This window comes from Sceloporus occidentalis, unplaced genomic scaffold, assembly GCF_023333645.1.
Source record: "Sceloporus occidentalis isolate IW3139 unplaced genomic scaffold, rSceOcc1.0.p SCAF_4, whole genome shotgun sequence".
Taxonomy (NCBI): domain Eukaryota; kingdom Metazoa; phylum Chordata; class Lepidosauria; order Squamata; family Phrynosomatidae; genus Sceloporus; species Sceloporus occidentalis.
The window spans coordinates 133,441,625-133,468,655 of NW_028316984.1; the positions used below are offsets into that span (position 1 = coordinate 133,441,625).

General features: G+C 39.0%; 1 protein-coding gene across 5 annotated transcripts in view; it reads right to left on the minus strand.

Annotated features, from left to right (window-relative positions):
- LOC149314637 (PHD finger protein 21A) overlaps nt 1-19,899 on the minus strand; it is a 179,396-nt gene extending 159,497 nt beyond the window's left edge. For 3 of the 5 annotated variants that reach the window (XM_089521524.1, XM_089521526.1, XM_089521525.1), the window contains exon 1: nt 19,378-19,899. The gene's annotated coding sequence lies outside the window, so the exon portion shown is untranslated. The remainder of the gene's footprint in view (nt 1-19,377) is intronic. The other 2 variants (XM_089521522.1, XM_089521523.1) reach the window with 1 other exon arrangement.
- Nucleotides 19,900-27,031: the final 7,132 nt, after the last annotated feature.

A 27,031-nucleotide genomic window follows, 5' to 3' on the forward strand; every position in this document is an offset into this window, starting at 1 on the left:
CCACTGAAATAATAAACAAAACAGTCATATTAATTTAGTTGTACCTTCTTAAAAGCCATTGGTTTAGGACATGTATAAAAGAGTTGCTTAAAAATGCACTTTAACAATTCCGTATAAAGAACTACTTACACCAGGGAGTATTAGTGACTCAAGTGGGAACTGCAGAACAGATCCAAAGGAAAAACAACAAAACAGGATAAAATAACCTCCTATTTAGTGCATTTCAGATTCTGTGTATAGATTTAAGGTATAATGTGAATTTCCTCAGTCATCTGTGACACATTTTCTTCTGGAGTTGCTTATTAAACTTAAAAACCACACCCTCTGTCTACCAGGTATTGCCTGGAATGAGGCACAAAAAATCCCTAAATCACAACATAAAACCATAACAAAAGAAAATAAATACATACAATAAAATCTGAGAGTGAATAAAAAGTGGAAAACAAAACATTATAGAATATCAAACTGTGACAGAACAGAAGAGCCTTTACTAACCATCTGAAGTTTATTAAAGAAGCTGCAATTTCACCTATCATGGGAGGGATTTACACAATTAGGGTGCTGCTACTGAAAAGGCCTTGTCTAAAATACCTACCAATCGAGTTTCTCTAGGTCTTGGGACAAACAACAGGGCTCCGCTAATGATGAACATATACTACCAGCAAGGTGACACTGAAGGAGGTAGTCTTTCAGCTTGCTTGGCCTAAAACAGTTAGATTTTATAGCTCAGAAAAGCACACTGAATTATGACTGGATTGAAAACAAACAGGGAGTGACTGATGTTGCAAGACCAATGTCAAGTGGGCTACAAAATGCACAATTGGCAAAATTCTAGTGGCTCTACTGTACACTACCTGTCGTTTCCAAAACTTTGAAGGGTAACTTCACATTGTTGTTTGCCTGGTGATTGAGGATAGGAATGCTGCTGTCAGAACCATCCTCTCCAAGAAAGGAGTCTGTTGGTAAACCTGACTTAGTAAGACCATGGTCTCATATGGACTTCTGACAACCTGCTATGTCACCTGACCATAGATATTTATTCCCAAGCTGTGCAATAAATCTTTTAGAAATAATGCCACCCCATCCAGAGCAGGCTATAGCCCTGATTCATTTAGATTGCCTGAGCAACAGATCTCCTGTTTATGTAATCTACTTGTCCTTCAAAGATTGTTCAAACAGAATAATTAAGCCAGTTCTTGACAAGTATGAAACTAATCAATTCACCTTTAACTAAAATAGTATAAGCTTCAAAGTTGCACAGCTGTTAAGTATGAACTGTGTGTGTGAAGGAACTATGAGACATAGTGAGAGAACTTGTGCAACTATATATTGCCCATCCATAATGGAAGTTAATTTGAAAGACATAAAAACCATTCAAATACATAAATTAGAACATCTTATAAAAATAGTTCAAGTGGAATAGATTTAACAACTAATTATTCTCATCTTTTAATAACTCAGAATCTGGACAAAAGTTACTATGCACAACTGCACATACCATGTGCATACACACCTTGTACATACAATGTTTTCTCCAAATATCACAACTACCAGTACATCTATTTTTAAAAGGCTATCCTTAAACCTCTATAAATTTTGTCTCACAGAACTGATATTTCAAAAACAAAATATCACAAAGGAAAAATAATTAAGACAGTTAAGCTATCCCATTAAAAACAATACTAATTTAAAACAGCTGAAAGTATTTAAAACATAATAATGATGCCGATACAAGTACAGCAGCACTACCCATTAAAGGATCCTTCTGTAACATGGCCAGTGCCCAGAAATGTCTAGACCCATGTCAATTTTGCAATCCATCAGCATGTAAATAAAAGAAACCTCATCCAAAAACATCCAATATAAATAAATACCCCCCCAAAAAAAAAATCAGCAATGTGTCATAGTTAAAATAGTCAGCTAAGAGAAAATATTTCAAGTTCCTTTTAAGCAACCAGGCACTTGTTTCTCCTTCATTGCTGTTATCAAGTAACTCAAATCCTGTCTAAGTATGAACCTAAAACATTTTGATAATGGTAGTATAGCAAACAGGACTATGAACATCTATGAAGTATAAAATGTTGGTAGGCAGTACACTAAAGTACAGATTAGTGTTGTAAAAGCAAAGCTCAGTGATATATATATATGCTCACATTTCTCTATTCACATTAGCTGAAAGAACACTGTAGATTGGAAGCAAGTCTGGTTTAGACTGTTGCTTACTAAAGTGGCTTGTTCTCATAAACCATACATAAGACTAGGTTGTTAGGTTCAAGCAACATTATTATTATTAAACAGATACAGAAACTTTTATCAACTTCTCTTTGTGACCACACCAGAGGAGGGGAGAGAAGATACATGAATGAGACTTGTAGCTCACTCTTGTAACACCAGTGTGTGAAAATCTACTCTACATGTGTACTTCCCAAGCAAGGCACTACTTCCTACTGCAGTTTACAACTTGTATTATTTTTTCTTCAAATCTAAAGTATACGTTAGAAAGAGAACGGCAAGTCCATAGAAGAAGACCAAAATCTAGTAATTTACAAAATGAAAAGCTTGGATTGCATTTTCAACATTGCAACTTCCTCTGCAGTCATTTTTTTTGCAGTTTTGGTGTGTTATTTTTATCATCCAGGGAGAAAACAATTAGCATATGTCTACTAAACTGTATCAAGTAGCAAATGTTTCCAAAAGCTGCATGATTTGCAGAAGGATGACCTATGCTTTTTTTTTAAATTAATCATAAACTAACAAATGAAAAAATGTCTCACTTCACTTCTCATAGCAGATTTTCTATAGGCTAATTTGTACATTAGGGCAGTATATCAATTTTTGCCCGAACCAAGTGTTAGCTCTTCAGATCTTTCTACCTTGAAGTTTTATCTATTCTCATGGTGGCCATAAGAAGGGAGATTAGCTCCTTGTGTGGCAGGAGGTTATTATCACAGACAAGTAACAGTAGTTCCACAACGACTAATTTTCTGGCTCATTATACTGGAAATGACTGCTACTATAGCCACTCTAGGACATTCAGCCACATGTGTAGAAGGTTGCCATTGTCCTCACACTGTTTCAGGGGAGCTAAGTTGCTTGCAAATCTGGCTAATTCTGTTCAACAAAATGTCACCTATGCAATATGTATGCATGTTATCTTTAACTAACTCTGATTAGGACCATAAAACAGAGAGGATTAAAACCATGGCAAATCATTATCTGGGAACTTTACCTGGAGGGTCACTATCTTTGCACCAAAGGCACAGACAAAAAGAATTTCTACAAACCAGTTGTACAAGTATGAAGTCTGCCCTTTAGAGAATTAGAAGGACTGATTTCTAAATTTTCAAAAATGGTAAAAGCATGTCACATTTTACTGTTGCCCTATGTATTTTGCAAATGAAAGTATCTGCACCTATTATATTCATTGAACCACCCACAACACCCTGAAGTCTATCCTCCAGCTGTTTTGTTGAAAGCTGTTTTAAAAAAATTGTTTCTTTTATTGGTTTGTTACTTCTGGGTATCTGTTAAAAACATAAGAGGAGGAGTACTGGATTAAACCAAAGGCCTATCTAGTGCAACCCTTCAGATCTTTTGAAATTTCTACCTATAAATTATTTGAAAAAGGTATGGCAAAGTCAAGCTGGTCAAAGTCTGCCATTACATCTGGATTGCCAGTGGAGAATTTGAATACAGAAGTCTATATTGGTCTTGAGACAAGTATGAGTGCCAAAATGTTCTATTTTTCCCCCCAGATCTGGAATGGTCATGTCAGAAAGAGCAGGACATCATTTGCACAGAGACTAGCGCACCTCTCTTTGTTTACTGACAAAATTTTCTATGTTCATGTTGGCTCTGAGAAGTTCTACTAGTGGTTCCATGGTTACTGCAGGCAAGTGAGCAGTCTGACCCGCCTAATCCCGAAGTGGAGAAAGTACACCCTGTTGTCCTCATACTTTTTCTGCAAAATGAGAAATTTCTCATCTCATTCAAATACAGCACTTTTGATAGATTCATACCTACTTTCCCTACTCCTAAAATGCTGGAAAAAATAGACATAAACAGACCAGAAGCAATATGTCACTTCCAGGTGCCAAAAATGTACCTGTGTGGCTTTCTCAGCAGGAAGAAAAATACCCCCACACATATACACATGTATTGCCCACCACTACTCTAATCTATAAGACAAGATGGAGTGTCACCTCATACCATGTATGTTATCTCATACATCCTAGTCACAAAGGACACAAAGGTGTGACAACCAAGATGTTTGAGGAATTGGAATAGGTATATCCACGCCACCCTATCTAAAGCTTTGAGCATGTCAAAGGAGAGGAGAGAAGGGAAAGATTTTGTGGTATCCTTAAAAAAATCTGAAAGCAAAGCGGTTTTGGTTTATTACTTCTTTCATTTACTATTCAGTAGGGTCATTTGGATAGCACTCACCTGTACATGTTGCTTTTGAAATCAACACTCAGTGGTTGCCAGACTATATCAGCAAAATATACATTAAAGCCTATGTAATCACTAATATATTCTTGGCTGTAAATCAGTTTAGATGGTTGATTGGAATTGATGTCAGCAGCCCAGCATTTTGATTCAATAATGCTATGGGGCAAGAGGCTGCTAATTACCAAGCATCTGACCCCCATTTTTAAAATGTTCACAATTCTACTTTGTTCCCAGCTTTCAAATAAGTGATCTTCCATCAGGGCACAAGTGAATACATTTGATATCTGGAATCACACTGTCTTTGAATGTTCTATAACACCCCTGTTAGGCCAGCTGTGCCAGGAGACTTTTTCAGCTTCAATCACCTTATAGCTATTTTAATTTCAACTTCCATTACAGGCTAGTTGAATTTTTGCCAAAACTCCTCTTATATGGGTGCAGATTAAATAAGATTTACACATTTATCTCCTTCACAAGCCTACAATTCACAGATTTAAGAAGTGAAGTTAAATTCTGTCATTCTCCTAAATAAGTTTCTAATAACATTCTTTTTTGACTATCACAGTTCTACTTTAGTTTGTTTTGTTGCTGATAAATCTGGCTAACATATTTAAGTTTTTACTGTTCATAACAATGTCTTTGTTTATCTGTTAGGAAATATTGCACTTTTTATTTCTAGAGTATATAACTGTGCCTGCCTATTAGGTAATTCAGCAAGTAACTTACTGTCCCCAGTTTCCTTGCATCATTTCAATTGTTGATGCTGCATGTCTTCAAGTTATTTCCAACCTATGGTGACCCTAAGGCAAACCTATCATGGTGTTTTGTTTTTGTTTTTTTGGTTTTTTTTGCAATATTAGTTCAGAGGGGCTTTGCCTTCCTCTGAGGCTATGACTCTATGACTTCCCCACGGTCACCCAATGGCTTTCCATGGCTGAGTAGGAATATCAACCCTGGACTCCAAAATCATAATTCAACAGTCAACCCACTACACCACAGTGGCTCTCATAGCTCACTAATAATCAACAGAACATATCTAATCTGTCCCCTTTTTTGCTCTAGATCATTACTGAATAATGAGCCTTCTAAGATCACCTTAAGTGGTGCACTGCAGTTTGGGAGCTGATTTTTAAACAGAAGTGCCAGACTTCAGCTTTCTTGAAAAACATAATTTGATAGCCGATTGCAGTATCTCCACAGTTGCAATCTTTCTGCTCAGGAATGTACTTTCCCCCCTAGGGTGATGGTACATGTTACTGTTTGTTGTTATTTGCTGCCAGGTGAACTTCAGCATACAACCCTATGAATGAGGGACCTCAAAGAGCCCTCTAAGGGCATCAACGTTCTTTCACAGGGTTTGCAAGCTCAGAGCAACGGCTTCCCTGATTGACTCAAACCACCTGTGCTACTGTCTCCCCATCATTTCCTACAGCTTTCTACTTTATTGAACATTGTCTTTTCCAAAGAATCACATTATCTCACAAAAGTACAAAGTACAACAGCCACAGTATAATTATTTTCACTTCTAGTGAGAGTTCAAGTTTGATGTGCTGCAAGACATTTGGTGTGGTTTTTTAGCAATCCATAAAATCTGTAGAACTCTTCTCCAGCACCAAATTTCAACTGAGTTGATTTTACTCCTGAAAGCTTTCTTCACTGTCCACCTTACACAACCAGACATAGAAATTGGAAATAGCATGGCTTGGATGAGTCTGACTTTGGTATCTAATGATATGTCTTTATATTTAAAGATCTTATCTAGTTCATTCATGGCTGCCTATCCAAGTCTTATTATTCTAATTTCTTGACTCCACTCTCCATTTTAGTTAATGCCCAAGCCAAGCTATAGGAAATCATTAATTTCAAGGTTTCTGTTAGCCACTTTAAAGTTATATGGTCACTATTTTTGTCTTCTTAAATATCCAACTATAATCCTACTTTTGAATTATTTTCCTTAACTTTCATCAGTAGCCATTCCAAATTTTTGCTACTTTCTACAAGTTAATATGGTAACATCTCCATATTCTATTTTTTTTATTTAATTTTTTTCATTTCTTTGCAAACACCAAACCATCATACATGTGACAACATTACACCATAAGGGAACATTTGACATTTAACACAAAAACGACAATTCCCTCTACCCCTGACATAACTAAAATTACATATGACATACATATTACTTCCGACTGATCAGATCTCTACCTTAAATGTTATCATAATGTTGTTTAATCTTGTTCTGTTTTCGAATGTATGCCTTTACACCGTTAATGTAGTTTCTATTTTTGTCCATGTAACAGATAGAAAAAAAAAGATATATATTATAGTTATTTTTCAAAAACTAGAAACTGTATGTCCCATCTTTTCGATCTTATGAGCAAATCTTAGTTCTTTCCTATTCATAGCATTAAGTCAATCCTAAAGTTACTAAATATTCCCTGCATTTCCCCTTTTCCCCAGGTAACATCTCCATATTCTAAAGCACTGATGTTCCTTACCCCAATTTTTAAAGCTGCTTCATCTAAGTCTAGTCCTGCTTTCCATATGTTATGTTGTGTATATGAACTAAAAAGAAAGGGTAATAAAATATAACCTGGTCTAACCCACTTGCCATTGCAAAACCATTCTGTTTCTCCATATTGTGTCCTGACAGTGGCCTCTTATCCTAAGTACAGGTTAAACATCAGGACAGTCAGATGTTGTGGCACTACCACACTCTACACAGTCAAAGGTTCCAAGATTTCTCCACCCCCACCCCATGGATACAAAATCAATGGATGCTCAAATCCCCATTGAATACAATGGCATAGTAACATGGTGTCCCTTATATAAAATAGCATAATCAAGGTTTGCTTTTTGTAATTTATACATATTTTAAAATATTTTCAAGCCATAAATGGTTGAATCAATGGATACAGAAGGCCAACTGTACAGTGGATCCTTGTTATAGGTTGGGGTTTGGTTCCAAGATCCCCCATGAATAAAAAATCTGTGGGTGCTCAAGTCCCATTAAATATAATGACATAGCAAAATAATGTCCCTTATAAAAATGGAAAATCAAGGTTTGATATTTGAAATTTATACTTTTTTTAACATTTTCAAACCGTGGATGCCTGAATCCGTGTATAAAAAAATCTGTGTATAAGAAGGGCCGATTGCATTTTCATTTTCATGCTCCTTTGCTTCTCATCCCTTCATCACTTCCCCTTTTCCCCTTTCATTCCATGGCAAACAAGCAGCCTGAGCGGAAGAGGGAACCCAAAGCTCACTGCCTCATGGTGTAGCACAGGCATACGATATGGAACTGCTGGCTGAAGGAGAGGAGAACGGCTAGAGAAATGACAAGAGAAAGTGGATAGAGGGATTAGAGGAGAGAGATGGCAGGCATAGAGGAGGAAAAAAGATATAAGGAGAACGAAGGAAAAAAGAGATCTCTACAACACACAGAGCTACTAAACTGAAGACAGAGGAGGATCATTGAGTAAACAGGACACCAGAGATGGACTATAATGATGTTACAAACACTGTTGATAATATTTGCGTACCTCAAAGAAGGAAAATCTGCCTTCCCCAAACTGTGCTCTTTAAGGGATTTTGGACTTCATCTCCCAGAATCCCACCATGGCTGAGGCTTCTGGGAGCTGAAGTCCAAAATTTCTTAAAAGGCACAGTTTGGGGACCACTGCTTTAGATGATCCCCCTACCAAATATTGTCTCCTTAGACCTGTACCCTAACTGTAACTTGTATCCCAACAGCTCCTGAAAGATTAAGCCACTTAGAACTGAGGATCAAATTATTTTTAGCATATCTCTCATTGACAGAATGTAGCCGAGAGACACCAAGAGAGGGGTGTTAAGTTATTTAGGTTGTACAAAGTAGTAGCAAAAATATAGTATTCCATGGAATTCAAGTCAGACTATACTGATTTCATGGGTAACTAAGTACTGTACAGTATATATATTGATTCATTACTTGCTCCAATCACACAGGAACCTAAATAACCAACACATTTACCAGAATGTAACTGTATAACATTCAATGAGAAAGTGTGGGGGGGACTAGTGAGAGACATCTGTCACAGTGACAAAGCCAAGGCAGATGTGAGAAACCTGAAGTTCCATAGGTGGATTTAAGGAGAAAATCCAATATGCCATTTCACATTAGGCCTTTTGTTCCCACCTTATTAGTAACTTAATGACCAAATTTCAAAGTAGAAGCAGAATAAGCCTGTTTTGTAAAATTAGAGAGAGAAAAAAATTAGTCACCAGCAGGCCTTCGTTTCTTGAATCAGTCAGTCAAAATGGCTTTCATGTGTCAACTGATGATTCATAATATGATGGAGAAAGCCACAGAACTATCTGAAATGATAATATGGCTGCAGCTTCATGTAACCTAGCTGTTAAAATTTGTTTAGAAATCATCATCCAGGTGTGAGCTAAAGCTCATCCACATCACTCTAGGGGTGTCTTTACACTACAGAAATAATACAGTTTGATACTAGTTTAAGTGTCATGGCTTCACCCTACAGAATCCTGGGATTTGTAACTTTTTGATTTGTAAAACTATAAATCATATATTCAATTTAAGATGGAGCTACAACATTTAAAGTGGTGTCAAACTGCATTATTTCTAGTGTAGGTGCACCCTAAAGCTTCACAAAATGAGATGACAAGTGCTCCACACAGTTGAACTCACAAAGGTATTGTGCAGCCTGTAAGGATCTGCTGATTGTTAGGTAATACTAATTTGATGGGGAAACCCCATCTGTGGTGCATTCTCATCTTATGAAGGAGCTCAGTTTATTGCCAAAGGCTATGCCAAAACATCACTGGGTACTCCTATGATTTTTAATGCTCTGTATCCCACTTGTTACAAACTGATTAGTGAACAGAGGACTCAAACTTTATATGGATAGCATGCAAAGCAGAGTACAATGTTCCTAAGGAAGTCACATGTTTGAGATATTTTGACATTAATGCCCTCTGTGTCCCCTCAGTTCCCAATATGTTTCAGTACTAGGTGTATTACATTAACCCATTTTGTGAAGATGATGATCCTGTCTCCTCTCTCTTCACAATCATATGAAAAGAAACTCAATCCTGTATCCCTTGTTTTTAAGGCCCTCCAGGTTATCATCCAGCACAAAGGTTAGATGTTCTAATAGTTTCAGTGTCTTGTCATGAAGTATTCTTAGTTCTAATGCCTCAATAACAGAACTTTCAATGTCTGGCAACTTTTCTGATAGATTAATCAGGCTGTATCTATTGGAGTAAGGGCTGCCATTCACTTTAGCTCACAGTTGTTGCAGACCACAGAGCAGGAACACATTCAAGCCATCATTTTTTTAATCCTTCCCTCTTTTGACCATCTGAATACTATCTTTTCTGGCTCTGGCATCTTATCCTTGGCCAGGAAGTCAGGTGTTGTTAGATCTAGCACCTGTTTATCTCGGGGGGGGGGGGGAATCTGATTTATATGCACATGTTGCTTAATGGGAAGCTCAGCTAACAGATGAGACTGTCATATTAGTTTGCTGCCAACCACAGCCAATGACCACAACTACATTTTTAGAAATGTTTACAGCTTTCTGTGCTGTGTGTTATGTACCTTCAAATCACCTGGTGACTTATGGTGCCCCAGTAATTTCATAGGGTTTTCTTACACAAGGAATACTCAGAGATGGCTTTGCCAGTTCCTTCCTCTGAAATAAAGCCTACAGCACCTGGAATTTATTGGTGATCTCCCAACCAAGTACTAACCAGGGCAGATCTCATCTATCTGATGCCTTAGGCCTAAAGGAACAAAAATAAAAAAAGAAGTTAATAAAAAGCCTAAAGCACCTCTTCTCAATCTTCAAGTATGTTCTTTGATTATCTGACCTGCATTTCCAGGTATTACATATTAATTCTCCCCAAAATGCAAGTAAATGTTTGCTATCAATCATATTCATATATATGCAAGTGTGTCACCCATGTGCATCACAATAATAATAGTAATAGTAAAGTTTAGGAGTAGATTCAATTTTATTGTCAATGCAAAAACAAGATTATGAATACCTGAGTTTGCAGAAAGTTTTTAAAAGTCATGTCAGTGTACTCTTATCAATGCTATTATAACCAGAAATGCTTTAAATATATTTTCCACTTTAAATATTTTTTCATAGGATCAACTAATGTAATGAATCAATACCACAAGTGACACCCAATGTTATATAAGGGGGCTTTACCGTCCTATGCTCCCTTGTGCACCACAAATCTGTTCTCCAAAAGAGATCAGTAGTATGTAGAAACAAGAGGTATCCATTCATTAACAAGTCATGCTCTGCTGGGAGCCAGACACTGGTGAACACAACGCCAGACAAATTTAATCATACTATATATAAGTCCTTCAGGCATGCTTTAGCTATTGTGTCTTACAATAATTAACACTATTCCAATAAAAGTAATTTCCAGGTAAACTTTGAAAGTGTTTAAATGTTTAAATGAAACTGAATGCACTTCACTGAATTTTCCGTAATGAAATATTTCAGTTCAGTTACTGTTAACTATTGTGAAATTTCTTAGATATTTATGCAGTACATGCAATGAACACGGTATACTTTTCTGTACTAAACAAAAATCAAATAAGCCTGCCAAATCATATCTTCATCTGTTTAGGACAACACGGTTTTTTCTGCCTAATTCAACATGTTCTATAAAACACACTGATAAACAAAATATTAAGAAGTTGCATACTGAAAGATGAGTGCAACTTCTGATTCAATCATTATTTGCCTAAATATGTCACAAATCCATACACACCACTCTACCATCCACTGAAGTAGGAATCTGCCCTTTTAGATAACAGAAAAGCACAGAATATAACTGAAAGCTAAGAGTATTTCAGCTGAGGCTTTTTGGAACTGTTTGTCACACTCTAGGTCAACAAAGGAAAGGTATGTTCCCTGTTATTAAGAAAGTTTCTAGAAAGCAACAAGTACTGTTTGTTCCAAACTTGCAACTGTTTCTTTACAATAATTCCCTTAAGGCTGGTGAAGAATTCAGACACAATCTATATTCACAATCACAACATAAATGTTACAGCATTTCACCAGAGGTGGCAACACTACCATATATAAAACTATTTGGCAGAAGAAGGAAAGCACTCCATAAACTTTTGGAAAATGAAAGCCACAATGTGCAATGCAAAACCAAATGGGAGACATTGCATTGCAGTCTATTGCACTTCCCTCACTAGGCAGCAGAAGTATTGATGAAGCCTGCAGATGAAGCAACAGAACTGTCCATAAAAAGCCAAGACAGCTGTTGCCATGGCTACTACAAGTCAGTTTATCAGAAAAAAATATTGTGATCACTCAGAAGTTTGGATTTTAAGATGCTAAGACTTGGATTGCTAATTGACTGAGGAGATCAACTATGATATTACATGAAAGTATATTGCTTCAGCATAGCACATAGTTAACAATACTTGGAAACACAGCAGGAGGGAAAAAGAAAAAAAGAAATCAATGCCTTTCTACTGGTGCTACTTCTCTTCAAGTACTGATAGTTTATGTTCTGCATACAGCCAAAACCTCAGCATAAAAAGCACACTTTGGCTTGTATGCGAGATTTTTCCTTCACAAGCCTGCTTACAAAGTCCAAAAAGTGCTGTCATAGGTCCAAAGGACACTGCAGAAATCATCCAGTTTGAGACCACTTTAACTGCAAGGGAATTCTGGGAACTGTAGTTTAGTGAGACATTTAGCCTTCCCTGTCAGAGAGCCCTGGTGCCACAATAAACTACAATTCCCAAGATTCCCTGACAGTGAGCCTGGGCAGTTAAAGTGGCCTCAAACTAGATTATTTCTGCAGTGTGCTTTGGACCAGTCTTAGCATTCAGGATATTATTAGGCTATGTATTCTCTCATTCCCTGTATAACACTTCTGCATTTAATATTTACACTTCTTTTTAAAATTCAGTACAGGAAAAGAGGTTTTGAAACTTTTTTCCAGTATCAAGACTAGGCCATCCATTCACATGCTTTTGAAAAGTATACTTCAAGCATCTTTTAATTACCATGTTTCAGAATGTACGTTTTCCATCACTAACTGAAGACCGAATAAGTGATCAGGAGTATGTAGGATGGAAGGGGAAAAACAGGAGTCATCATCATCTGGCAGCAGGCTACAACGGTAATGATAATGTCCTCAGAGGAATAGCAATAGCAAGTACATTTCTATACCACTTATCAGTGCACTAAAGCACTCCCTAAGCAGTTTACAAAGTGTAAGCTAATTGCCCCCAACAATCTGGGTACTCATTTTAGCAACATTGGAAGGATGCAAGCCTGAGTCGAGCTTGACCCTCCTGGCTGGGATTGAACTCACAACCTTGTAGCTTGTGAGTGAGTGGCTGCAGTACAGGCATTTAACCACTGCCCCATCAGGGCTTTCTGGCAGGGGCAAGCCTACTCTGATCAGATTTGCCAAGAAAGCCCCAGGAAAGGGTTACATTAGGGTCACTGTAAATGAGAAACAACTTGAAGGCACACAACAACAACATAAATTACTATGTGTCCCACCCAATACCTCATAAGTAAATTTTCTTTCCTCTCACTCCACATCCCTACCTTCTTCCAAATCTGCTCTGCAGGGTCCCCTAACCAAAACACATTAGGAGGAATGAAGGAGGAGGCAGAATCCATTCCCCGCAGAGGGTCCATTCTTCAAGCAGTGAGACATCATTTTATACAGTCTCATATTTCTGCACTTCTAAAAAGAAAAGTGGTGTTGCATCAGATGTATCACATGTCTCACAGGTAGATCTGATATACCAGGGAAAACCTACTTAGGTCTCAAGTAAAAAATACTTATTTTCAGTAATTTTGTCTACTAAAATCATATCTCATTTATACAAGTGCTATAGCCACTATGGACGATTGGGTTAGACTACATATAATCCTAAAAGTCTTGGCTTTCGTTTCCTACGCAATATGGATTCTGTGTTTAGATGATGTTTTAATGGGCATGACTGAAAATTTGGTCTGTATAAGTAGTGATTTGGACCTTAAATTTTTAATTGTTAGGAGTTTTACAAAGCAAAGACTTCCCTCATGCACAGAACTGACAAACACAGCAAACTTTTGTAGAAGTACCAAGCACTCTAAGGTTCAAAACACATTGCAGAAATAACCCAGTTTCAGACTGTTTTAACTGCCCTGGGTCAATGATAGGGAATCCTGGGAATTGTAGTTTACCACAGCTCTCTGACAGAGAAGGCTAAATGTCTCACAAAACTAAAATTCCCAAATTTCCCTAGCACTGAGCCAGGACAGTTAAAGCAGTATCAAACTGGATTATTTCTGCAGTGTGGTTTGAACCTTAGTCTACATTTAAGAACCTCTTCTACCTTTTAAAGAGATGATAGGAATATCTAAAATTAAATTCAACAAGAGGCTTAACAAATGTATGGCAATTTTCAATAAATCATTTTCATACACCTGTAAGATTTTGGTAGATACACAGATCATTGTTTGGATTTAACCATTAAAGAATTAGGTAATAATGTAGCTGCCAATGGAACTAACATCTAGCTTTCCATTAGCAATCCATGGGTCTTATCAAACCCATGCTAATAGATCAAATGTGATTAACATTTATTTTCTATTTATAATATTTGTGAACAATACTTTGAGCACTGATGCATTTAAGTATAGTTTATTATTGTTATTAACAAGTACTCTTTTGAAACATGCACAACAGGAACAATATACATTCAAAATGTCCTCCACAACAGGAAGGAAGGAATCCATATTTACTCTCCAAATTTTTTACAGAATTATGTAGACTAATAACAGATGAATATGCATAGCAGCGTTATGAATTACATGTGTCTCAGTATCCAGAGATGTTAAATGCCATGCAGATCAGAAACATGCAAGGACACATACACTTTTGCTTTCTCTGCTAGCTAATAATGGATAAAATTTAAAGCTTTTTTATATATATCATAAGAACTGTTTTTCTCCAAAGTCATAATAACTCAACAAGCTTCTACGTTTCCTGTGCTACTTACAGAAAACTAACTGCATAGTGAAAGAATGGGGACATATTTTCTGTTTAGTATACTCAACCTTACTTCTCTGAATGAATTCCAACACATGCTTATTTTCATACAGTTTACTCCCAAGTAAGGGGTAAAAAACAACCACCTTCATTCAGCTATCTTTTCCTCAGAAAAATTATAATTTTTATTATATATTATATACATAATGAAGCATCTCTGGAAACACTTCAGCTCAGCAAGAAATCTAACAGTAAAACTACCTCTGTTATAATGAAGCAACTCATCCCTGTTTAAGTTCCCTAGTATGAAGTACAGCCCTGCTAAGTAACTATCAGAACTCGCATCACCATACAAGTTGAAACAGTGCAGCAGCACAACTCTACTGCACTAAAATACAGTACATGGCCAAGTAGTATCATAGTTATAAAAGCCAAATGGCCCAAAACATAAAAACTTTTCTGTATTACCAATACATTTAATATATGTAGAGAGATCTTGTAGCAGCTTTGAGACTAACTGAAAGAAAGAAGTTGGCAGCATGAGCTTTCATAGACTAAAGTCTACTTCTTCAGATGCATTCCTCAGATGATAATAATAATAATAATAATAATAATAATAATAATTTTATTTATAGCCTGCTTTTCCAGGGTAGATCAAAGCGGGTTACAAGGCAAAAGATATACAAAACAAAATACAAATCATACAATATAAACATCATAAAAACAGCTCAATTACGTTTAAAAACACTATAAAAATACAGCAAGATAAAAAACCAGAAAAAAACAATGACTAAACCAGATGACTAAAACGCATCTGAGGAAGTAGACTGAAGTCTATGAAAGCTCATACTACCAACTTCTTTCTTTCAGTTAGTCTCAAAGGTGCTACAAGATCTCTCTACATACTGATGCTATCACATTTAATAGATGCAAAGGCCAATTCATCCTATTAATTATATTACTTATATCCCACCTTTCCCCCTCAAGATGGCACTCAAGGTGGTACCCAGAGTTACTCACTTTCAAGTTACACTGATTGTAGCAGGAGAAACAAGCATGTGCCCAAATCTCACCTATTAAAACCCAATGGGACTTTGAAACAAATACCTCTGGTTGTTAAACACTGCAAAACTTCAAAATCTATGGGAAACATGTACTTGTTATGTGTTCGTAACATTTATTCTGTACTAAACCACTAGAAATCATAACAGTGTCACTATCAAGCTTCAAAGAATATAGATTGATAGATGATAGATAGATAGATAGATAGATGATAGACAGATAGATACTGTGTGTGTGTGTGTATATATATATAGGCTATAAATACTTTAAAACTACACTCTAATCATTCTTTCTAATAGAGCCTGCAAAGTTGTACTGTATAATCCCTGTATTTATAACTTACATTTATGTTTATGCTGCAGAAGCACAAACATATACAAATATGAACTTTTCTATCAATAACTAAGTTTTGTCTGGAAGTAATCTAAAATGGATGGTGAAATCTGCCCTAAGATCCTTTACAGCACAAACTTATACATTATAACTCAGAAGTAAAATACACTGGATTCAATGGAGCTTACTCCAAACAAGGTAAACAAACAAACAGAGGATTGCAATTTTGAGGATGCTTCCAATTTGCTGGCCTTTACAGACTACAGAATACAAGGCAGTAAAATGGAGCTGGCCCCCCTTTTCCTGGAAAAGTAACTCCTCTAAACTAATCAATCCAAATGTCAGGGGCAGCATAACCCACTTATTTCCCCATAAACACTCCATCAACCAGTTAATTCATAAAAGTTACCACACTAATCACAAAGATCAAAAGTGCAAGCTCCTGAACAGAAGAAAATGGTCAGTTTCATAAAAGCGTTATCTGTACCACTTTTACTGTTTGAAGACTAATGTAGCTGCTTAGGTACAACAGAACTCAAAAACTGAGTATAAATTGTTCAAACGAAACTTAAGAGAAGCAATACAAACTAATTCTGCTAGTTTTTTGTAAAAAAAAATTCAAGTGCTGTTTATTTTAAAAGATGCAATAGTTAATTAGCAGTTACCACAACAAAAACAAAAACCGTGTTGTGGATTAACAAGTTCTTAGAATGTATATATATGTATTCTTTTACTTACAATTCTCATTGACAGCCAGTATATTTTATTTTTAAAAAGCAGAGAACGAATTGCTTTTAAAAGCTATTTCAAAATGCTATTTTAAAAACTAATGAATATTCAATGTAATGTTGTAGTATTAAGGTTTAAAACGTAGCAAGGTGCCCACATTTAAAGCTAGATCACAAAAGATGTTTACTAATGTTGACCTCCAGTCCTGCTCTCAGATACCACTATGTTGAAATAAAAAGTTCAATACCATTTCATTTTACTTTTCATAGGAAGAGTTACTGAAGTATTTACCAACTGTACTATAAAATTAAAACAGCCTTGGATAGCAGTGTAGTGTAAAAAAACGAATTGTCACAAGCTGTAACCAGATATCCAAGCGTTGCCAAAGGAAATGATAAATAAAATGCAAGCAAGCACTTCTATGAAAATAGAGTCCCTCAAATTCTCACATTCCTATTGCAAATATATCTGATGATGGATTAGTTTCAATAAAGCTTTAAACTTAAAAACACTCAGTGGAAGGTGTTTCTAAGTAAAACACTTTGAGTGTTTAGGTACCATGTGTCACAACCAGTGTCTATGCTATTCTTAGCATCATGTATAGTTTGAAAGTTGTTTGCTAATCCTTCTTTTCCTCTAGTTCCTGCCCTTTACTATTTGAAAAAAACATTATTTTTATTACGGAGTTCTATTCTTTCAGCAGAGATGAACAGCCTTTTCTCCCTCAACATTGTAATAATGTCTTGCTGTGATTAACTTGATCAAGTGTGCTAATTTCAAGCCTAGTGTTAATCAGGAGAGGAATGTATATGGGTTTATTACTGAGCTAAAAATGACCTCTGACTGTGTTTTGTGTTTCATATGCAGAAGTCTTTAACTTTCATTAAGCACTTTCACCTCTGCAACAACCACAACTGAAGAACCCAGTCACTAAAGCAAAGTTCACTGTCAAGTACATAGGCCTGGGCAAATATCAATTTACTATAACTTTACAGATCACTCCCAGAAGTTCATCACTCCCAAAAACAAAAAAACAACACCCCAACCCTAATTACATTGCACATTTGCTTGGGAATCAAGCCAACTGGCTTTACAAAAACTTGTTTTCAAGTCTGTGCATAACCTAACCTGGCTTTTAAAAAAATATTACAGCATCTGACTTAAATGCAATGGCATCCTTATCTTGCCACCTGCAAGCTTTTGCGGCCCAATAACCAAACCGTCCCCTACGAAAATGGACCCCAACAAATCCCCAAAAAATCCTTTTATGACAGTTGTGCGAATGGGGCTTGATGCAATTCGCATTCACCCAGGACAAGAACAAAAAAGTCTAACATTGCAACCCTGAAAGCATCAACCACACTGCAGGCCAGGGAGAGGAGGAGGAGGAGTAAGAGGGGGGATCTGTAGTAAGGCTCAGAATAACAAAGAAGGAAAACAGAGGGGGAAAGTAACGAGATCCGCATGCACAAGGGGACTGGACCAAAAGGCAGAGAGTCCCACGTACAACAACCCCACTCCTCCTGGAAAACACACACACAAACACACACAAGAAATATGGAAACCAAGACACACGTCTTCACTCCCTCCAAACATGTGCCAGAGTAGGAGTGTGAAATCCCAAAGGTGTTGTTGTTTTGGGGTTGTTGTTGCTTTTGTTGTTGTTTGCAACCAGCTTTGTATGCCAGTAAAAAAAAGGGGGGGAGAACGATTAATTAACTAATTAAAAAGGGGGGCTGCCCCATGATGTAAAGAGAGGGGGAGCATCTGAACAGAGACTTCAGAATAACAAGTTGCAGAAAGAAATGGAGGGGGGGAATTTCCCAGCACTACTTGGGCCACCAAGACAAATTAAAGGAAAAGGGAGGAAGAAGAAGGGAGGAGTGAAGAAGAAGGGGTGGGAAACACGCAGATACACACACATATATACACACACACACACAAACCAACACAACGCCTCCTTCACCGCAGCTTTACTACTACGACGACTCCTCAGTCATCAAAGCAGCATCATTTCCAAGATAATAAAACTTCTTCTTCTTCTCCAGCAGCAGCAGCAGCAGCAGCAGCATCTCAGAGGAAAAACAACCCAGCAGAAAATCGGCCTGGATGGAAACCACCATCCTGAGGAAGAAGACCAGAAGGAATGAGAGAGAGAGAGGGAGGGAAAAAGAGAAAGAGTAAAGAGAGAGAGGGAAAGAGAGAGAGAGATCTGGCTTCTTCTTCTTCTTCCCCCTCTTGCCTTTGCAAATGTGTCATCTCTCTCTCCTCCTCCTCCTCCTCCTTCTCTTCACAGCCCCAAATAAAATGCCTCTCTCACCTCCTTACTCCTTCCTCTCCCAAGAAACTTACTTCGACCCTTACAGGTGACAATACACCCAGAGAGGAAGGAGGAGCCCCCCTCAAAACCACTAATAAATAAACCAAATCCCCACACCTCCAGGCTCCCCTTTTGGGAGGGAGGGAGGGAGGGAGGAGGGAGGGGGAGCTGAAGTTGCTGCTGCTGCTGCTGCTGCTGGTGGTCTCCCAAGTTGGCTCATGGAGGACTTGGCTACCACTAAAAGGAAAAAGAAAAGACTGCCACAATCATCATAGTCATCATCATCATCATCATCCCTCCCAAATAAGGAAGGGAGGCATCCAAGGGGAGTGGGGTGTGTGGGAGGACTTAGGAAGAGAAAGGAAAGAAAGAGAAGACCAGGGAAGGAGGGAGAGAGGGAGGGAGGAAAGGATCCAAAAGGTGAGATACTACACCCTGATGGTGATGCTGAGGAGGGTGGTGTCGGTGCCTGGCTGGGGCGCCCCTCTCCTGGAGGGGGAAGGACTCCTCTTCATAGGAAAGGAGGAGGAGGAGGGAGGCTGCTGCTGCTGCTGCTGCTCCTCAGGGCCTCCCAGTCTCCCTCTTCCTCTTCTTCTTCCTCCTCCTCCCTCCTCTTCTTCTTCTTTCCTCTTCCTCCTCCTCTCACTTTCTTTAATCTAAGCTGGGAGTGGAAGAGGGTTGGCTGGCTGGCTGCTCCCTCCTCCTCCTCCTCCTCCTCCTCCTCTGAGGGGGGTCCTTTTCCTCCCCTTCTCCCCGGGGTCCTCCTCCTCTTCTTCTTCTCCTTCCTTCTCCTTCGGCTGCGACGGGGAAGAAGGGAAGGGGAGAAAGAGAGGAGAGGAGAAACTGTGGCACAAAAACAAGCCCAGAAGAAGAGGGAGAAGAAGAGGAGGAGGAGGAGGAGGAGAAGAAGAAGCTGAACTCTTCTTCAATCCCATTCACCCGGCCCGGCCGCAGCACCCTCACGTTTGGATCCCTCCGCCGCCACCGGCCTCCCTTTCGCTTAGGCTTCGGCTCGGGCCTGGCCTGACAGGGGAGGGAATGCGCGTGCGCGAGGACGGAGAGAGAGAGAGAGAGGCAGAGGCGCGCGCGCGGGCACGCTGTCTGTCTCGCGCTCACTTGATCGCCTGCCTGAGCGCGCGCCTGTTTGTGCACGCGCATGCGCGCTCCCTCCCTCCCTCCCTCGCAAACAGATAGGCACAGCGGTTCTCTCAGGCCGCTTCTGTTTCTTCTTCTCCTCAGAAGTAGAGGAGGCCCGAAGGAAGGAAGGTGGGGACAAAAGCGGAGAGGGAGGAGGCGTCCCACTCGCCCAGGATTGTTTCCCTTCAGATATCTATCTATATATCTATGTACACAGATATAGAAAGGGGCGGTTGGCCTCCTCAGGAATAAAGGGAGGGGGCTCCTGCTCAAGGCTCCTCCTTAGGAGGGGGAACTATTTGACGCGGCGTCGGTGCGGCGAATTTATTTCCCTTTGCCTAAGGAACGGGCTGTGCTGCGTCCCCCATTGCCTAGGGAAAAAACCCGGATGTAAAGTGAGTGAAACTAAAGTAGAGTGAAGTAGGGCAGCAGCAAAACTCTCACAGCGGAGGAGGAGGAGGAGGAGGATCAGGAGGGAAGGAGCAGCTCTGACCCCCCCTCCTCCTCCCCCCCCCCAAATACACACCATTAACACAAGATCCAAGTGGTTCTGCGCAGGAAGCGGATACACCAAGGTTGTTATGGGGGGGGGGGAGCACACCGCCCACCATCCGCACTGCAGGTTTAACCCGCTTCGACGCCGCTTTTAACGGCCCATGGCTACCTATACTGTGGAATCCTGGGAAGGGTAATCTGTGGTGGCTCCGCTCCGTAGGTTTTTTGTGTGAAAGAGAGACAGTTCGGCCTCCTCTTGCCAAGAGATGCCACAAACTACAGTTCCCAGGATTCCACAGCGTCAAAAGTGGTGTCAAGCCGGATTATCCCTGCAGTGCGGATGTGCAGCCGTCGTTCAAGCATCCTGAATGGCTCTCTTCTCTACTCCACCCCTCAGCAGAGGAAGCAATAATAGCAAGAGCAGCCACGAATAAGCCAATAGCCCTAGTCTTACACAAACACACAAAAATGCACGCACTTTACTCCTCTTCCCTCAGTTTGTGTGTGTCTGTATAAATATACACACAGAGAAAATATATATATATATATATATATATATATATATATGCATGAATGAATATATATATACACACACACACACACACACATATATATACTTGGAAGACAAACGTATCAACTTCCTGTGTAGAAATTTTCTCTCTCTCTCTCTCTCTCTATATATATATATATAGTATACAGTATACACTACAGTATATATATATATATATATATATATATAACTATATATAGTATACAATATATATATATATATATATATATAATAGTACAGTGTGTATATAATATATACACACACACACACACACACACACACACACTCACTATATACTGGGGGAGGTTTTACTCCTGCTCTTAGTGCATCAACTTCCTGTGCAGAAATGTTCATTACATGTGTGTGTGTGTAAAACACACACACACACACACACACACATATATATATATATGTAATGAACATTTCTGCACAGGAAGTTGATGCACTAAGAGCAGGAGTAAAACATCCTCCAGAACAATCGCCCCACTGCAAGCACAGGAAGTTGATGCACCAAAGCAGCAACGGCAACACAAAAACACAACACACACACACACAGAGCATCTTTTTCGCCTCACGTACGGGATTTTTTGGCACAGGAAGCTGATGTACTGGAGGAGGGAAAGGGGTGTGTGTTTGAGAGAGAAACCCAGCATCACCACCAGCATCCTCATCCCAAAGCAAGGAGCCTCCCCCCTTCCCTTCCTCCCTTTTGCACAGGAAGTTGATGCAACAGGGCAGCAAGGGCTGAGAGATGGAGGGAGGGAAGCAGAGGAAATAACTCCACACTTGCCATCCTAACAGCGGGGGGAAGCTCTGCCACACCGAGGGTTTCACACAGCAGCCTATTGAGACTCTGCTGGGACCTGGGAGGCAAATGCCTTTGGGATCAGTGAAGCTTACTCACAGTGATGCTACGCCACTACTACTACTACTGTACTACTGTTGTTGTTGTGTGCCTTCAAGTCTTTTCTGACTTATGGCAACCCAAAGGAGTTTTCTGGACAGGGTTTGTTCAAAGGTGGTTTGCTATTGCCATCCTCTGAGGCTGAGAGAGTGTGGCTTGCCCAAGGTCATGTTTGTATGTATAGATACGTATACATACACACACAGATAAGGTCATTTGTGTGTATATACAGTGTATATGTACTTTATATGCAGATGATGTTTAAATTTAAAATTATATTGTTAGTGTTTTATTATCTGTATTTTTATACTTGTATTTTACTATTTTATTGATGTAATCCCGCCTTGGTCCCCAGGGAGAGGCGGAAAATATAAATAAATATTCTTCTTATTATTATTATTATTAGTGTGTGTACACACACACACATATACAGACACATAAGGTCATTTGTGTGTGTCTGTATACAGTATATATACAGTGTGTGTGTATATACACACATACACACATTATAGTGTAGCCTTATGGCAACCCTATGGGATTTTCTGGACAGGGTTTGTTCAGAGGTGGTTTGCCATTGCCTTCCTCTGAGGTGAGAGAGTGTGACATGCCCAAGGTCATGTATGTATGTATGTATACATACATATAAGATCATAACAAATAGAACTTATTTACCATTTCAAAATACTTATATATCACTTCCTATTTTTAAATTCTTAAGTGCTTTATAAAAGTTTACAAAACAAACTACAAAAATGGCAATACTACAAATTACAAGACCCTGTTAAGTTTAGAATAACTTAAGTCAGTTATTAGGATGAGAGCAACTTCTTATATTTAAAAGAAACCTTGAAAACACATTATCGGTGCCTGAAGGTGGGGGGAAGGCTGAGTGGGCAATTGTGCTGGGGGTTATGAGCCAATTTTCAGCCCCAGGATCCTCTGGGGGCTTCATTTAAAAAGGAAAACAAACAAACACCATGAATGGCCAGGTGTCAATTTAAAATGTGAATTGGTGTGGGGAGAATCTATTCTTCCCCACCCCAACCTTTTTTTTCTTTTCTTTTCTTTTTTTTTGCCAGAAATTGTCATCTGGAAGGCTGAGGGTCACAAAAACTACCAGAGGGCTATATGCTACCATAGAGCCACATTATGCTCACCATTTCTCTAGAGCAAAGACAGGGAAATGCAACACCTGAGTCACTCATGTGGTTTGCAAGACCCCTGGAGAACCTCCATTTTAAAAAAATTATATATTTGGACCAATTTTCTGGTTATCTTTGCACTTAAAACCAGCTCTAAGCCACCCAAAACTGAGTGCAAATGTGGTGATTTCATCTGACACCTCCTAGATATCCCAAGTACCAGCTCCAAAAGATAAAAGCAACTTAAATTTGCTGGAAAATGGAGGAAAACGTATTTTATTTCTATTTCAATGTTTCTCAACCTGTGAGTTGTGACCCCTTTGGGGGTCAAACAACTGTTTCACAGAGGTCACCTAAGACCATTGGAAAACACTTAGGAACAGAGATACCACTCCTCTATCAGTTGGAGGTCACCACAACATGAGGAACTGTATTAAAGGGTCACGGCATTAGAAAGGTTGAGAGCCACTGCTCTATTATCTTATTGACAATGGTCAACATAAGGGGTACCCCAGAACTGTATGTGTGTCCCTCCTGATTCCAGATTCAGGAATTGCTTACAACAGTGCCTCCATTTTATTGGGATTCAGATTATTTGTGATCATCCAACCACCGTTGATCATGGATAACCTCTTCTAATTCAGATGTAGTGGAGTGTTGGCTGTCATCATATTGGTGATACCTTGCTACAGAACAACTCTGGCCATTCCTTTCTCTCCCCCCCACACACAGACACCAACATTCACAGCATGTCAAATAGCACTGGGTATAAAATAATACATTGCAAGAAAACTGCATGTTCGCATTCTGCCTTCACCTTGTCCAACACCAATGCATACCTGAAAGCACTTGCCCATCTCAACAGCTTCTATCTGAAACTTCTCAGTGATCTTCTTGTCGATCCCACCACATTTTTAAATAACATCACCAACAGCTAGGGATTTTCCCATGTCAACATGCCCAGTGATGATGATTTTGACAGGGCTTTTCTTTCCCATTTTAGATAATTAATAGATGGTTATCTTCCACTTCAGATAAAACACCTCTAAAACAGTGGCAAACCCTGTAGCAAAAGGACAAGAAATAGCTGAGTTACAGTCTTGATAAAGAGCGTTAATTAGGCCAATTCTATCCCATATCAAGGCTAGAACCCAGATTGGAATAGGTTTAGACAATCAGTATCCTCCAACAAATGTCTCTTGCTAAGTTATAATCAAAAGGAGAAAGAATTTGTAAGTGGTAATTTTTTTAAATCACTTACTTGGTCCTGGAGGATTTTTCAGGATTGATTACATTAGTGACCCTTTAAGGAGAGCAGTCCCCACTAACCATTTACCACATTCGACCCACCTTAGTCCACCCTTCTCAACTAAGCTAAATCAGTGATGATGGGAAAAGCGTTGAGAGGGCATGCAGTTACGCAGAGAAACTTGTGCACATGCTTAAACCACAACTGGAGCTAATCCCCCACCCCAAACTAGACAGGATCATGCACTAAACACCTCACCAAAATTTGATATAACACCAGTATCTATATGAAGACAGAAGGCCTCAGAAGGGTTGTAACATAATGCTAATTAGGTAGATTTAAATAACCCCCAAACCATACAGAATGTCTCTTCTTGGGCAGCTATTTAGAATTGCAATAGAGTTGGCAAAGCCAGCTTTTCTGCTATGCTCCATGACTAAACAGATAAGACTTGCACTCTTAATGTGCTTCTGGTTAATGACACAATGAGGCTTGTGTGTTCTAGCCATTGTCCAGTCTGTTTAATTGCTTGAAGCGGTTCTGAAAACCAGGGAGCCAATTTATGTTCCATAGTGTCAGAGAGGGCATTCAGGAACAATCTGGGTAACAGTCGTATAGATCTCACCAGTGAGATAAGGGGCATGAGTGCTCCAGATGTTGAGCTGCATTATAATTCTTATCTCTCATTATTGACTATACTGGTTAGAAGTGATGGGAGTTATCGTCCAACAACACCTGAGAGCCACATGTTGCAGTAGCTCTCCAAGGAGTCTTTCCCAGCTCCTCCTGAAGATGCCAGAAATTGAAATTGAAACCTTACCTGCTCCCTACTACCAAGTTAGGATCTTTCTCCAGTTTGTGAAAGACTGGTCTTTTTTCTGTTGACAAAACAAAGATGACAGAAACTGGGAAAGCATTCTCATAAATAAAACCTTTCATCAGCTGACCGATCCCCCACTAAAATAAGCAACACAATACTGCATATTCTTAAGGTCATTAATACTTTTGGGATCGGGTGCCATCTTTGTATTCTTAACAGAATTAGAAATATTGGTACATAAAACCAAACCAGTGTCCTTTTGCAACCAAAGAGACAGTCTCATAAACCACAAGTTTTAAACATCTGCAGAAAGCCTGTGGTTATAAAATCTGTGTTGCTATCAAATTACTCTCACCCCTTACTCATCATGACTGAATTACAGGTCTAGATTTACAATGAAGTAATAAGCTCATCTTGGATTGTTGCAACATCTTTAGTGATTACACAGAAGCCATCATGCCTGGGAGGGGTGTGTGTGTACTTCTGTTCCATCCAACTTTACTAACGGAGTCCTAATGACCAGTGGATTCATCTTAGATCAGCCATTCCTGTGCAAAGGCCCACTAAACCAATTTACTACTGACTCTAAACTAGTGTTACTTTTGGCATAGTTCATGTGGCAGCATTCGAAGCATACAATTGTTCCCCATGTCATCATTAGTCCTTCCTTTATACTGTTTCTGCTTAAAAAAAACAGTACTCACAGTCCAGCTTTGTAAAGTTACTTTTTGGGCTATTATTTGCAAAATTCCCTAGACAGGTAGCTAGGGGATTCTGGGAGTTGTAACCCAAAAAGTAACTATCACGCTCTGGAAACATGACTTTAGTAGTCCTTTTCCAAGTAATGAACTTTCCTTTTTGTGCAGTCCATTTTCAGAATTTATAACAGTGATGGCTACTGTTTTCTAAACAATTGTATGCTTGGAAATAGACTACCAATGGCTTGCCATCAATGATGCTTCATTTGAGGAGCCTATAAGGAACCATTTCATTAATCTATTCATTTCAACTGGGGAATAACGCTGGATGTTGTTATTCTGTGAATACAATCAGACTGAGTCTACACTAGAGTAATTTTTGTTTTAAAGATATCACTGCATTAGTTTTTGTTTCAAACTAAATTGCTATGTGGGGACAGCCCAACGAATGTAGTGTAGCATATTCTGTTTTTACAACATAATCTTATACCACCCACCAGAAGTAGTGTGCAGTTACAGAAGAGGTGGAGGTGTTTTGAATTGTCAGGAAAGCTGCTTGCACAGGAGGAGATTAATTTTTATTTGGGTCAAGCAATCTCCAATAGTAATATTAGCAATAGCAGATTCATTTATATGCTGCTTAATACCACCTAAGCAGTCTCTAAGCAGTTTACAACTGTGAGGTAATTACCCCCAACAAGCTGGGTACTAATTTTAGCAATGTCGGAAGGATGCCAGGCGGAGTTGACCCTGAGCCCCTGGCTGGGACTGAACCCACAATCTTGTGGTTTGTGAGTGAGTGGCTATAGTACAGGCATTTAACTGCTACAAGATTCCTATATTCCAGTAGTACAAAGTCCAAATCAATAGGGTCCAATGCTTCAGGCAAAAAGTAGACCATCAAAGTAAGGACAATTCAAAGAAAGGGTCAAGGCAGTCAGAGTTGAAACCCCCAAAAGAAATCAACAGAGAACAAGTAAATAAAAGGTATTCAAAACAAGGAGCAGTCCAAAGTTCAAACCAATAAAATCCAAGGACGTCATATGTGGGCAATCCAAGAATAGGGTGAAACCAAGTCCAAATTCAGACACAG